Source organism: Eubalaena glacialis, chromosome 12 (genome assembly GCF_028564815.1).
Source record: "Eubalaena glacialis isolate mEubGla1 chromosome 12, mEubGla1.1.hap2.+ XY, whole genome shotgun sequence".
Taxonomy (NCBI): Eukaryota; Metazoa; Chordata; class Mammalia; order Artiodactyla; family Balaenidae; genus Eubalaena; species Eubalaena glacialis.
Window position 1 is genome coordinate 86,480,772 of NC_083727.1, and position 15,259 is coordinate 86,496,030.

The following is a 15,259-nucleotide window of genomic DNA, read 5'->3' on the forward strand; positions in this document are numbered from 1 at the left end:
CACCCCGGCCATGGAAGCACCCTGTGTAGCCAGAGAAAGCTCATTTTCTTCCCAGACCCATGCCTACAGCGGCCAGAGGCCTGACAACAGCAGAGAATTTCAGGGCGCTTCAAGGGAGCGTGAACGGGGCTTTGCAAATGAAAGAGCAAGGCTAGTACCGTCGCGCCCCCATTTCCATGGGCACACGCAGCATACCTCCCTGTGGTTTCTGAGCAGTCAAAAGAGACACAGAGCACACACTTCGTCCTTCCCCGAATCAGCTTCTCGAGGCAGGGTGTTCTGCATGTAGTGAACGGCCTCAACCAAGGCGCGCCCTAGCTAGGCCTCTGGGCCCGTGCCTCTTCAGAAGCCTGCAGTGCTACAGGAAAAACTGTGCTTTAGTGGCAATAGGAACGCAAGCCGACTTTCTCCTGGAGGCAGCGTGACTTCAGGTAGGAGGTCCTGGTTGGAAGGCGAAGCCTAGTGTTTTTTTCAGTGCAGCTCAGAGTAGGGAATGAGTGCGACTTCCACGGCATGTTGGAACCTGCTAGAACCGTGCTCGTGAACCTGTGGTAGTGCTGGGGGAATCAAGCTGTCCCAAGAAAGAGTGTACTGTTTTGCCCCTCACTCGGCATACACAGTGTGAGTCCGAAGGCCTACCGGCCTGGATGTTGTTTAGTAGGGCCGGGGAGCCTGGGGGTACTCCGTGTTCTTGCAGGGCATAGGGTTTCCAGGCGAGGCACCTAGGTGTCCCGAAAAGCGTACTGGCGTTCAAAGGCTGCAGAGGAGCGCCTGCGGCCTCATGGAAACTGCTGCACGCCTCCGCTTCTGCAGAGCAATTCAGGGCCTTACCTCGAGGCAAGTCTTCACGTTGAGTGTCCCGTGAGCGACACCGCATGGTAGGATGCTGACTTTCTCCTTGAGTAGAGAGACTTCAGGTAGGAGGTCCTCTAAGAATTCGAAGCAGAGTGTTTTCTCATGGCAGCTCTAACGGGGGCAATGTCGAAGACTACCAGGGCATGTTGGACTGCCTAGAAATGTGGTTCTGATGCTGTTCGAGTGCTCTAGAAATGTAGCTCTCCTGAAGTAACGTGCAGTGTGTTGCCCATCCCTCGGCAGACACGGAGGGCCTCCGAGGGACCTATGGGCCTCGATGTTGCTCAGTAGGCCCACAGGGGTGTGGAGGTACTCAGTGATCTTGGAACGAAAAGGATGCTCACCCGAGGGGCCTAGGAGTTCTCCAAGGCTACCTTCTTTCAAATAAAGCAGAACAGCGACTAAGAGCTCATGGAGAGAGCTGCATGCCTCCCGTTCTGCATGGCTACTCAGGGCCTTACCTCGAGGCAAGGACTCACGTTGAGATTCCCTTTAGCTCCAGAGCATGGCAAGATGAGCCCCACTCCGGCCATGGAAGCACCCTGTGTAGCCAGAGAAAGCTCATTTTCTTCCCAGACCCATGCCTACAGCGGCCAGAGGCCAGTCAACAGCAGAGCATTTCAGGGAGCTTCAAGGCAGCACGCGTGGAGCTTTGCAAATGGAAAAGCAAGGCTAGTACCATCGCGCCCCCATTTCCATGGGCACACGCAGCATACCTCCCTGTGGTTTCTGAGCAGTCAAAAGAGACACAGAGCACACACTTCGTCCTTCCCCGAATCATCATCTCGAGGCAGGGTGTTCTGCATCTAGTGAACGGCCTCAGCCAAGGCACGCCCTTGCTAGGCCTCTGGGCCCGTGCCTCTTCAGAAGCCTGCAGTGCTACAGGAAAAACTGTGCTTCAGTTGCAATAGGCAAGCACTCCGCCTTTCTCCGGGAGGCAGGGTGACTTCAGGTACGAGGTCCAGGATGGAAGGCGAAGCCGAGGGTTTCTCTCAGTGCAGCTCAGACTAGGGAAAGAGTGTGACTTCCACGGCATGTTGGACCTTGCTAGAACGGGGCTCGTGATCCTGTGCGAGTGCTGGGTAAATCAAGAAGTCCCAAGAAAGAGTGCAGTGTGTTGCCCATCCCTCGGCAGACACGGAGGGCCTCCGAGGGACCTATGGGCCTCGATGTTGCTCAGTAGGCCCACAGCGGTGTGGAGGTACTCAGTGATCTTGGAACGAAAATGATGCTCACCCGAGGGGCCTAGGAGTTCTCAAATGCTACCTTCTTTCAAATAAAGCAGAACAGCGACTAAGAGCTCATGGAGAGAGCTGCATGCCTCCCTTCCTGCATGGCTACTCAGGGCCTTACCTCGAGGCAAGGACTCACGTTGAGATTCCCTTTAGCTCTAGAGCATGGCAAGATGAGCCCCACCCCGGCCATGGCAGCACCCTGTGTAGCCAGAGAAAGCTCATTTTCTTCCCAGACCCATGCCTACAGCGGCCAGAGGCCTGACAACAGCAGAGCACTTCAGGGCGCTTCAAGGGAGCGTGAACGGGGCTTTGCAAATGAAAAAGCAAGGCTAGTACCGTCGCGCCCCCATTTCCATGGGCACACGCAGCATACCTCCCTGTGGTTTCTGAGCAGTCAAAAGAGACACAGAGCACACACTTCGTCCTTCCCCGAATCAGCTTCTCGAGGCAGGGTGTTCTGCATGTAGTGAACGGCCTCAACCAAGGCGCGCCCTAGCTAGGCCTCTGGGCCCGTGCCTCTTCAGAAGCCTGCAGTGCTACAGGAAAAACTGTGCTTTAGTGGCAATAGGAACGCAAGCCGACTTTCTCCTGGAGGCAGCGTGACTTCAGGTAGGAGGTCCTGGTTGGAAGGCGAAGCCTAGTGTTTTTTTCAGTGCAGCTCAGAGTAGGGAATGAGTGCGACTTCCACGGCATGTTGGAACCTGCTAGAACCGTGCTCGTGAACCTGTGGTAGTGCTGGGGGAATCAAGCTGTCCCAAGAAAGAGTGTACTGTTTTGCCCCTCACTCGGCATACACAGTGTGAGTCCGAAGGCCTACCGGCCTGGATGTTGTTTAGTAGGGCCCGGGGAGCCTGGGGGTACTCCGTGTTCTTGCAGGGCATAGGGTTTCCAGGCGAGGCACCTAGGTGTCCCGAAAAGCGTACTGGCGTTCAAAGGCTGCAGAGGAGCGCCTGCGGCCTCATGGAAACTGCTGCACGCCTCCGCTTCTGCAGAGCAATTCAGGGCCTTACCTCGAGGCAAGTCTTCACGTTGAGTGTCCCGTGAGCGACACCGCATGGTAGGATGCTGACTTTCTCCTTGAGTAGAGAGACTTCAGGTAGGAGGTCCTCTAAGAATTCGAAGCAGAGTGTTTTCTCATGGCAGCTCTAACGGGGGCAATGTCGAAGACTACCAGGGCATGTTGGACTGCCTAGAAATGTGGTTCTGATGCTGTTCGAGTGCTCTAGAAATGTAGCTCTCCTGAAGTAACGTGCAGTGTGTTGCCCATCCCTCGGCAGACACGGAGGGCCTCCGAGGGACCTATGGGCCTCGATGTTGCTCAGTAGGCCCACAGGGGTGTGGAGGTACTCAGTGATCTTGGAACGAAAAGGATGCTCACCCGAGGGGCCTAGGAGTTCTCCAAGGCTACCTTCTTTCAAATAAAGCAGAACAGCGACTAAGAGCTCATGGAGAGAGCTGCATGCCTCCCGTTCTGCATGGCTACTCAGGGCCTTACCTCGAGGCAAGGACTCACGTTGAGATTCCCTTTAGCTCCAGAGCATGGCAAGATGAGCCCCACTCCGGCCATGGAAGCACCCTGTGTAGCCAGAGAAAGCTCATTTTCTTCCCAGACCCATGCCTACAGCGGCCAGAGGCCAGTCAACAGCAGAGCATTTCAGGGAGCTTCAAGGCAGCACGCGTGGAGCTTTGCAAATGGAAAAGCAAGGCTAGTACCATCGCGCCCCCATTTCCATGGGCACACGCAGCATACCTCCCTGTGGTTTCTGAGCAGTCAAAAGAGACACAGAGCACACACTTCGTCCTTCCCCGAATCATCATCTCGAGGCAGGGTGTTCTGCATCTAGTGAACGGCCTCAGCCAAGGCACGCCCTTGCTAGGCCTCTGGGCCCGTGCCTCTTCAGAAGCCTGCAGTGCTACAGGAAAAACTGTGCTTCAGTTGCAATAGGCAAGCACTCCGCCTTTCTCCGGGAGGCAGGGTGACTTCAGGTACGAGGTCCAGGATGGAAGGCGAAGCCGAGGGTTTCTCTCAGTGCAGCTCAGACTAGGGAAAGAGTGTGACTTCCACGGCATGTTGGACCTTGCTAGAACGGGGCTCGTGATCCTGTGCGAGTGCTGGGTAAATCAAGAAGTCCCAAGAAAGAGTGCAGTGTGTTGCCCATCCCTCGGCAGACACGGAGGGCCTCCGAGGGACCTATGGGCCTCGATGTTGCTCAGTAGGCCCACAGCGGTGTGGAGGTACTCAGTGATCTTGGAACGAAAATGATGCTCACCCGAGGGGCCTAGGAGTTCTCAAATGCTACCTTCTTTCAAATAAAGCAGAACAGCGACTAAGAGCTCATGGAGAGAGCTGCATGCCTCCCTTCCTGCATGGCTACTCAGGGCCTTACCTCGAGGCAAGGACTCACGTTGAGATTCCCTTTAGCTCTAGAGCATGGCAAGATGAGCCCCACCCCGGCCATGGAAGCACCCTGTGTAGCCAGAGAAAGCTCATTTTCTTCCCAGACCCATGCCTACAGCGGCCAGAGGCCTGACAACAGCAGAGAATTTCAGGGCGCTTCAAGGGAGCGTGAACGGGGCTTTGCAAATGAAAGAGCAAGGCTAGTACCGTCGCGCCCCCATTTCCATGGGCACACGCAGCATACCTCCCTGTGGTTTCTGAGCAGTCAAAAGAGACACAGAGCACACACTTCGTCCTTCCCCGAATCAGCTTCTCGAGGCAGGGTGTTCTGCATGTAGTGAACGGCCTCAACCAAGGCGCGCCCTAGCTAGGCCTCTGGGCCCGTGCCTCTTCAGAAGCCTGCAGTGCTACAGGAAAAACTGTGCTTTAGTGGCAATAGGAACGCAAGCCGACTTTCTCCTGGAGGCAGCGTGACTTCAGGTAGGAGGTCCTGGTTGGAAGGCGAAGCCTAGTGTTTTTTTCAGTGCAGCTCAGAGTAGGGAATGAGTGCGACTTCCACGGCATGTTGGAACCTGCTAGAACCGTGCTCGTGAACCTGTGGTAGTGCTGGGGGAATCAAGCTGTCCCAAGAAAGAGTGTACTGTTTTGCCCCTCACTCGGCATACACAGTGTGAGTCCGAAGGCCTACCGGCCTGGATGTTGTTTAGTAGGGCCGGGGAGCCTGGGGGTACTCCGTGTTCTTGCAGGGCATAGGGTTTCCAGGCGAGGCACCTAGGTGTCCCGAAAAGCGTACTGGCGTTCAAAGGCTGCAGAGGAGCGCCTGCGGCCTCATGGAAACTGCTGCACGCCTCCGCTTCTGCAGAGCAATTCAGGGCCTTACCTCGAGGCAAGTCTTCACGTTGAGTGTCCCGTGAGCGACACCGCATGGTAGGATGCTGACTTTCTCCTTGAGTAGAGAGACTTCAGGTAGGAGGTCCTCTAAGAATTCGAAGCAGAGTGTTTTCTCATGGCAGCTCTAACGGGGGCAATGTCGAAGACTACCAGGGCATGTTGGACTGCCTAGAAATGTGGTTCTGATGCTGTTCGAGTGCTCTAGAAATGTAGCTCTCCTGAAGTAACGTGCAGTGTGTTGCCCATCCCTCGGCAGACACGGAGGGCCTCCGAGGGACCTATGGGCCTCGATGTTGCTCAGTAGGCCCACAGGGGTGTGGAGGTACTCAGTGATCTTGGAACGAAAAGGATGCTCACCCGAGGGGCCTAGGAGTTCTCCAAGGCTACCTTCTTTCAAATAAAGCAGAACAGCGACTAAGAGCTCATGGAGAGAGCTGCATGCCTCCCGTTCTGCATGGCTACTCAGGGCCTTACCTCGAGGCAAGGACTCACGTTGAGATTCCCTTTAGCTCCAGAGCATGGCAAGATGAGCCCCACTCCGGCCATGGAAGCACCCTGTGTAGCCAGAGAAAGCTCATTTTCTTCCCAGACCCATGCCTACAGCGGCCAGAGGCCAGTCAACAGCAGAGCATTTCAGGGAGCTTCAAGGCAGCACGCGTGGAGCTTTGCAAATGGAAAAGCAAGGCTAGTACCATCGCGCCCCCATTTCCATGGGCACACGCAGCATACCTCCCTGTGGTTTCTGAGCAGTCAAAAGAGACACAGAGCACACACTTCGTCCTTCCCCGAATCATCATCTCGAGGCAGGGTGTTCTGCATCTAGTGAACGGCCTCAGCCAAGGCACGCCCTTGCTAGGCCTCTGGGCCCGTGCCTCTTCAGAAGCCTGCAGTGCTACAGGAAAAACTGTGCTTCAGTTGCAATAGGCAAGCACTCCGCCTTTCTCCGGGAGGCAGGGTGACTTCAGGTACGAGGTCCAGGATGGAAGGCGAAGCCGAGGGTTTCTCTCAGTGCAGCTCAGACTAGGGAAAGAGTGTGACTTCCACGGCATGTTGGACCTTGCTAGAACGGGGCTCGTGATCCTGTGCGAGTGCTGGGTAAATCAAGAAGTCCCAAGAAAGAGTGCAGTGTGTTGCCCATCCCTCGGCAGACACGGAGGGCCTCCGAGGGACCTATGGGCCTCGATGTTGCTCAGTAGGCCCACAGCGGTGTGGAGGTACTCAGTGATCTTGGAACGAAAATGATGCTCACCCGAGGGGCCTAGGAGTTCTCAAATGCTACCTTCTTTCAAATAAAGCAGAACAGCGACTAAGAGCTCATGGAGAGAGCTGCATGCCTCCCTTCCTGCATGGCTACTCAGGGCCTTACCTCGAGGCAAGGACTCACGTTGAGATTCCCTTTAGCTCTAGAGCATGGCAAGATGAGCCCCACCCCGGCCATGGCAGCACCCTGTGTAGCCAGAGAAAGCTCATTTTCTTCCCAGACCCATGCCTACAGCGGCCAGAGGCCTGACAACAGCAGAGCACTTCAGGGCGCTTCAAGGGAGCGTGAACGGGGCTTTGCAAATGAAAAAGCAAGGCTAGTACCGTCGCGCCCCCATTTCCATGGGCACACGCAGCATACCTCCCTGTGGTTTCTGAGCAGTCAAAAGAGACACAGAGCACACACTTCGTCCTTCCCCGAATCAGCTTCTCGAGGCAGGGTGTTCTGCATGTAGTGAACGGCCTCAACCAAGGCGCGCCCTAGCTAGGCCTCTGGGCCCGTGCCTCTTCAGAAGCCTGCAGTGCTACAGGAAAAACTGTGCTTTAGTGGCAATAGGAACGCAAGCCGACTTTCTCCTGGAGGCAGCGTGACTTCAGGTAGGAGGTCCTGGTTGGAAGGCGAAGCCTAGTGTTTTTTTCAGTGCAGCTCAGAGTAGGGAATGAGTGCGACTTCCACGGCATGTTGGAACCTGCTAGAACCGTGCTCGTGAACCTGTGGTAGTGCTGGGGGAATCAAGCTGTCCCAAGAAAGAGTGTACTGTTTTGCCCCTCACTCGGCATACACAGTGTGAGTCCGAAGGCCTACCGGCCTGGATGTTGTTTAGTAGGGCCCGGGGAGCCTGGGGGTACTCCGTGTTCTTGCAGGGCATAGGGTTTCCAGGCGAGGCACCTAGGTGTCCCGAAAAGCGTACTGGCGTTCAAAGGCTGCAGAGGAGCGCCTGCGGCCTCATGGAAACTGCTGCACGCCTCCGCTTCTGCAGAGCAATTCAGGGCCTTACCTCGAGGCAAGTCTTCACGTTGAGTGTCCCGTGAGCGACACCGCATGGTAGGATGCTGACTTTCTCCTTGAGTAGAGAGACTTCAGGTAGGAGGTCCTCTAAGAATTCGAAGCAGAGTGTTTTCTCATGGCAGCTCTAACGGGGGCAATGTCGAAGACTACCAGGGCATGTTGGACTGCCTAGAAATGTGGTTCTGATGCTGTTCGAGTGCTCTAGAAATGTAGCTCTCCTGAAGTAACGTGCAGTGTGTTGCCCATCCCTCGGCAGACACGGAGGGCCTCCGAGGGACCTATGGGCCTCGATGTTGCTCAGTAGGCCCACAGGGGTGTGGAGGTACTCAGTGATCTTGGAACGAAAAGGATGCTCACCCGAGGGGCCTAGGAGTTCTCCAAGGCTACCTTCTTTCAAATAAAGCAGAACAGCGACTAAGAGCTCATGGAGAGAGCTGCATGCCTCCCGTTCTGCATGGCTACTCAGGGCCTTACCTCGAGGCAAGGACTCACGTTGAGATTCCCTTTAGCTCCAGAGCATGGCAAGATGAGCCCCACTCCGGCCATGGAAGCACCCTGTGTAGCCAGAGAAAGCTCATTTTCTTCCCAGACCCATGCCTACAGCGGCCAGAGGCCAGTCAACAGCAGAGCATTTCAGGGAGCTTCAAGGCAGCACGCGTGGAGCTTTGCAAATGGAAAAGCAAGGCTAGTACCATCGCGCCCCCATTTCCATGGGCACACGCAGCATACCTCCCTGTGGTTTCTGAGCAGTCAAAAGAGACACAGAGCACACACTTCGTCCTTCCCCGAATCATCATCTCGAGGCAGGGTGTTCTGCATCTAGTGAACGGCCTCAGCCAAGGCACGCCCTTGCTAGGCCTCTGGGCCCGTGCCTCTTCAGAAGCCTGCAGTGCTACAGGAAAAACTGTGCTTCAGTTGCAATAGGCAAGCACTCCGCCTTTCTCCGGGAGGCAGGGTGACTTCAGGTACGAGGTCCAGGATGGAAGGCGAAGCCGAGGGTTTCTCTCAGTGCAGCTCAGACTAGGGAAAGAGTGTGACTTCCACGGCATGTTGGACCTTGCTAGAACGGGGCTCGTGATCCTGTGCGAGTGCTGGGTAAATCAAGAAGTCCCAAGAAAGAGTGCAGTGTGTTGCCCATCCCTCGGCAGACACGGAGGGCCTCCGAGGGACCTATGGGCCTCGATGTTGCTCAGTAGGCCCACAGCGGTGTGGAGGTACTCAGTGATCTTGGAACGAAAATGATGCTCACCCGAGGGGCCTAGGAGTTCTCAAATGCTACCTTCTTTCAAATAAAGCAGAACAGCGACTAAGAGCTCATGGAGAGAGCTGCATGCCTCCCTTCCTGCATGGCTACTCAGGGCCTTACCTCGAGGCAAGGACTCACGTTGAGATTCCCTTTAGCTCTAGAGCATGGCAAGATGAGCCCCACCCCGGCCATGGAAGCACCCTGTGTAGCCAGAGAAAGCTCATTTTCTTCCCAGACCCATGCCTACAGCGGCCAGAGGCCTGACAACAGCAGAGAATTTCAGGGCGCTTCAAGGGAGCGTGAACGGGGCTTTGCAAATGAAAGAGCAAGGCTAGTACCGTCGCGCCCCCATTTCCATGGGCACACGCAGCATACCTCCCTGTGGTTTCTGAGCAGTCAAAAGAGACACAGAGCACACACTTCGTCCTTCCCCGAATCAGCTTCTCGAGGCAGGGTGTTCTGCATGTAGTGAACGGCCTCAACCAAGGCGCGCCCTAGCTAGGCCTCTGGGCCCGTGCCTCTTCAGAAGCCTGCAGTGCTACAGGAAAAACTGTGCTTTAGTGGCAATAGGAACGCAAGCCGACTTTCTCCTGGAGGCAGCGTGACTTCAGGTAGGAGGTCCTGGTTGGAAGGCGAAGCCTAGTGTTTTTTTCAGTGCAGCTCAGAGTAGGGAATGAGTGCGACTTCCACGGCATGTTGGAACCTGCTAGAACCGTGCTCGTGAACCTGTGGTAGTGCTGGGGGAATCAAGCTGTCCCAAGAAAGAGTGTACTGTTTTGCCCCTCACTCGGCATACACAGTGTGAGTCCGAAGGCCTACCGGCCTGGATGTTGTTTAGTAGGGCCGGGGAGCCTGGGGGTACTCCGTGTTCTTGCAGGGCATAGGGTTTCCAGGCGAGGCACCTAGGTGTCCCGAAAAGCGTACTGGCGTTCAAAGGCTGCAGAGGAGCGCCTGCGGCCTCATGGAAACTGCTGCACGCCTCCGCTTCTGCAGAGCAATTCAGGGCCTTACCTCGAGGCAAGTCTTCAGGTTGAGTGTCCCGTGAGCGACACCGCATGGTAGGATGCTGACTTTCTCCTTGAGTAGAGAGACTTCAGGTAGGAGGTCCTCTAAGAATTCGAAGCAGAGTGTTTTCTCATGGCAGCTCTAACGGGGGCAATGTCGAAGACTACCAGGGCATGTTGGACTGCCTAGAAATGTGGTTCTGATGCTGTTCGAGTGCTCTAGAAATGTAGCTCTCCTGAAGTAACGTGCAGTGTGTTGCCCATCCCTCGGCAGACACGGAGGGCCTCCGAGGGACCTATGGGCCTCGATGTTGCTCAGTAGGCCCACAGGGGTGTGGAGGTACTCAGTGATCTTGGAACGAAAAGGATGCTCACCCGAGGGGCCTAGGAGTTCTCCAAGGCTACCTTCTTTCAAATAAAGCAGAACAGCGACTAAGAGCTCATGGAGAGAGCTGCATGCCTCCCGTTCTGCATGGCTACTCAGGGCCTTACCTCGAGGCAAGGACTCACGTTGAGATTCCCTTTAGCTCCAGAGCATGGCAAGATGAGCCCCACTCCGGCCATGGAAGCACCCTGTGTAGCCAGAGAAAGCTCATTTTCTTCCCAGACCCATGCCTACAGCGGCCAGAGGCCAGTCAACAGCAGAGCATTTCAGGGAGCTTCAAGGCAGCACGCGTGGAGCTTTGCAAATGGAAAAGCAAGGCTAGTACCATCGCGCCCCCATTTCCATGGGCACACGCAGCATACCTCCCTGTGGTTTCTGAGCAGTCAAAAGAGACACAGAGCACACACTTCGTCCTTCCCCGAATCAGCATCTCGAGGCAGGGTGTTCTGCATCTAGTGAACGGCCTCAGCCAAGGCACGCCCTTGCTAGGCCTCTGGGCCCGTGCCTCTTCAGAAGCCTGCAGTGCTACAGGAAAAACTGTGCTTCAGTTGCAATAGGCAAGCACTCCGCCTTTCTCCGGGAGGCAGGGTGACTTCAGGTACGAGGTCCAGGATGGAAGGCGAAGCCGAGGGTTTCTCTCAGTGCAGCTCAGACTAGGGAAAGAGTGTGACTTCCACGGCATGTTGGACCTTGCTAGAACGGGGCTCGTGATCCTGTGCGAGTGCTGGGTAAATCAAGAAGTCCCAAGAAAGAGTGCAGTGTGTTGCCCATCCCTCGGCAGACACGGAGGGCCTCCGAGGGACCTATGGGCCTCGATGTTGCTCAGTAGGCCCACAGCGGTGTGGAGGTACTCAGTGATCTTGGAACGAAAATGATGCTCACCCGAGGGGCCTAGGAGTTCTCAAATGCTACCTTCTTTCAAATAAAGCAGAACAGCGACTAAGAGCTCATGGAGAGAGCTGCATGCCTCCCGTTCTGCATGGCTACTCAGGGCCTTACCTCGAGGCAAGGACTCACGTTGAGATTCCCTTTAGCTCCAGAGCATGGCAAGATGAGCCCCACCCCGGCCATGGAAGCACCCTGTGTAGCCAGAGAAAGCTCATTTTCTTCCCAGACCCATGCCTACAGCGGCCAGAGGCCTGACAACAGCAGAGCATTTCAGGGCGCTTCAAGGGAGCGTGAACGGGGCTTTGCAAATGAAAAAGCAAGGCTAGTACCGTCGCGCCCCCATTTCCATGGGCACACGCAGCATACCTCCCTGTGGTTTCTGAGCAGTCAAAAGAGACACAGAGCACACACTTCGTCCTTCCCCGAATCAGCTTCTCGAGGCAGGGTGTTCTGCATGTAGTGAACGGCCTCAACCAAGGCGCGCCCTAGCTAGGCCTCTGGGCCCGTGCCTCTTCAGAAGCCTGCAGTGCTACAGGAAAAACTGTGCTTTAGTGGCAATAGGAACGCAAGCCGACTTTCTCCTGGAGGCAGCGTGACTTCAGGTAGGAGGTCCTGGTTGGAAGGCGAAGCCTAGTGTTTTTTTCAGTGCAGCTCAGAGTAGGGAATGAGTGCGACTTCCACGGCATGTTGGAACCTGCTAGAACCGTGCTCGTGAACCTGTGGTAGTGCTGGGGGAATCAAGCTGTCCCAAGAAAGAGTGTACTGTTTTGCCCCTCACTCGGCATACACAGTGTGAGTCCGAAGGCCTACCGGCCTGGATGTTGTTTAGTAGGGCCGGGGAGCCTGGGGGTACTCCGTGTTCTTGCAGGGCATAGGGTTTCCAGGCGAGGCACCTAGGTGTCCCGAAAAGCGTACTGGCGTTCAAAGGCTGCAGAGGAGCGCCTGCGGCCTCATGGAAACTGCTGCACGCCTCCGCTTCTGCAGAGCAATTCAGGGCCTTACCTCGAGGCAAGTCTTCACGTTGAGTGTCCCGTGAGCGACACCGCATGGTAGGATGCTGACTTTCTCCTTGAGTAGAGAGACTTCAGGTACGAGGTCCTCTAAGAATTCGAAGCAGAGTGTTTTCTCATGGCAGCTCAAACGAGGGCAATGTCGAAGACTTCCAGGGCATGTTGGACTGCCTAGAAATGTGGTTCTGATGCTGTTCGAGTGCTCTAGAAATGTAGCTCTCCTGAAGTAACGTGCAGTGTGTTGCCCATCCCTCGGCAGACACGGAGGGCCTCCGAGGGACCTATGGGCCTCGATGTTGCTCAGTAGGCCCACAGGGGTGTGGAGGTACTCAGTGATCTTGGAACGAAAAGGATGCTCACCCGAGGGGCCTAGGAGTTCTCCAAGGCTACCTTCTTTCAAATAAAGCAGAACAGCGACTAAGAGCTCATGGAGAGAGCTGCATGCCTCCCGTTCTGCATGGCTACTCAGGGCCTTACCTCGAGGCAAGGACTCACGTTGAGATTCCCTTTAGCTCCAGAGCATGGCAAGATGAGCCCCACTCCGGCCATGGAAGCACCCTGTGTAGCCAGAGAAAGCTCATTTTCTTCCCAGACCCATGCCTACAGCGGCCAGAGGCCAGTCAACAGCAGAGCATTTCAGGGAGCTTCAAGGCAGCACGCGTGGAGCTTTGCAAATGGAAAAGCAAGGCTAGTACCATCGCGCCCCCATTTCCATGGGCACACGCAGCATACCTCCCTGTGGTTTCTGAGCAGTCAAAAGAGACACAGAGCACACACTTCGTCCTTCCCCGAATCATCATCTCGAGGCAGGGTGTTCTGCATCTAGTGAACGGCCTCAGCCAAGGCACGCCCTTGCTAGGCCTCTGGGCCCGTGCCTCTTCAGAAGCCTGCAGTGCTACAGGAAAAACTGTGCTTCAGTTGCAATAGGCAAGCACTCCGCCTTTCTCCGGGAGGCAGGGTGACTTCAGGTACGAGGTCCAGGATGGAAGGCGAAGCCGAGGGTTTCTCTCAGTGCAGCTCAGACTAGGGAAAGAGTGTGACTTCCACGGCATGTTGGACCTTGCTAGAACGGGGCTCGTGATCCTGTGCGAGTGCTGGGTAAATCAAGAAGTCCCAAGAAAGAGTGCAGTGTGTTGCCCATCCCTCGGCAGACACGGAGGGCCTCCGAGGGACCTATGGGCCTCGATGTTGCTCAGTAGGCCCACAGCGGTGTGGAGGTACTCAGTGATCTTGGAACGAAAATGATGCTCACCCGAGGGGCCTAGGAGTTCTCAAATGCTACCTTCTTTCAAATAAAGCAGAACAGCGACTAAGAGCTCATGGAGAGAGCTGCATGCCTCCCGTTCTGCATGGCTACTCAGGGCCTTACCTCGAGGCAAGGACTCACGTTGAGATTCCCTTTAGCTCCAGAGCATGGCAAGATGAGCCCCACCCCGGCCATGGAAGCACCCTGTGTAGCCAGAGAAAGCTCATTTTCTTCCCAGACCCATGCCTACAGCGGCCAGAGGCCTGACAACAGCAGAGCATTTCAGGGCGCTTCAAGGGAGCGTGAACGGGGCTTTGCAAATGAAAGAGCAAGGCTAGTACCGTCGCGCCCCCATTTCCATGGGCACACGCAGCATACCTCCCTGTGGTTTCTGAGCAGTCAAAAGAGACACAGAGCACACACTTCGTCCTTCCCCGAATCAGCTTCTCGAGGCAGGGTGTTCTGCATGTAGTGAACGGCCTCAACCAAGGCGCGCCCTAGCTAGGCCTCTGGGCCCGTGCCTCTTCAGAAGCCTGCAGTGCTACAGGAAAAACTGTGCTTTAGTGGCAATAGGAACGCAAGCCGACTTTCTCCTGGAGGCAGCGTGACTTCAGGTAGGAGGTCCTGGTTGGAAGGCGAAGCCTAGTGTTTTTTTCAGTGCAGCTCAGAGTAGGGAATGAGTGCGACTTCCACGGCATGTTGGAACCTGCTAGAACCGTGCTCGTGAACCTGTGGTAGTGCTGGGGGAATCAAGCTGTCCCAAGAAAGAGTGTACTGTTTTGCCCCTCACTCGGCATACACAGTGTGAGTCCGAAGGCCTACCGGCCTGGATGTTGTTTAGTAGGGCCAGGGGAGCCTGGGGATACTCCGTGTTCTTGCAGGGCATAGGGTTTCCAGGCGAGGCACCTAGGTGTCCCGAAAAGCGTACTGGCGTTCAAAGGCTGCAGAGGAGCGCCTGCGGCCTCATGGAAACTGCTGCACGCCTCCGCTTCTGCAGAGCAATTCAGGGCCTTACCTCGAGGCAAGTCTTCACGTTGAGTGTCCCGTGAGCGACACCGCATGGTAGGATGCTGACTTTCTCCTTGAGTAGAGAGACTTCAGGTAGGAGGTCCTCTAAGAATTCGAAGCAGAGTGTTTTCTCATGGCAGCTCTAACGGGGGCAATGTCGAAGACTACCAGGGCATGTTGGACTGCCTAGAAATGTGGTTCTGATGCTGTTCGAGTGCTCTAGAAATGTAGCTCTCCTGAAGTAACGTGCAGTGTGTTGCCCATCCCTCGGCAGACACGGAGGGCCTCCGAGGGACCTATGGGCCTCGATGTTGCTCAGTAGGCCCACAGGGGTGTGGAGGTACTCAGTGATCTTGGAACGAAAAGGATGCTCACCCGAGGGGCCTAGGAGTTCTCCAAGGCTACCTTCTTTCAAATAAAGCAGAACAGCGACTAAGAGCTCATGGAGAGAGCTGCATGCCTCCCGTTCTGCATGGCTACTCAGGGCCTTACCTCGAGGCAAGGACTCACGTTGAGATTCCCTTTAGCTCCAGAGCATGGCAAGATGAGCCCCACTCCGGCCATGGAAGCACCCTGTGTAGCCAGAGAAAGCTCATTTTCTTCCCAGACCCATGCCTACAGCGGCCAGAGGCCAGTCAACAGCAGAGCATTTCAGGGAGCTTCAAGGCAGCACGCGTGGAGCTTTGCAAATGGAAAAACAAGGCTAGTACCATCGCGCCCCCATTTCCATGGGCACACGCAGCATACCTCCCTGTGGTTTCTGACAAGTCAAAAGAGACACAGAGCACACACTGGTTCCTTCCCCGAATCAACTTCTCGAGGCA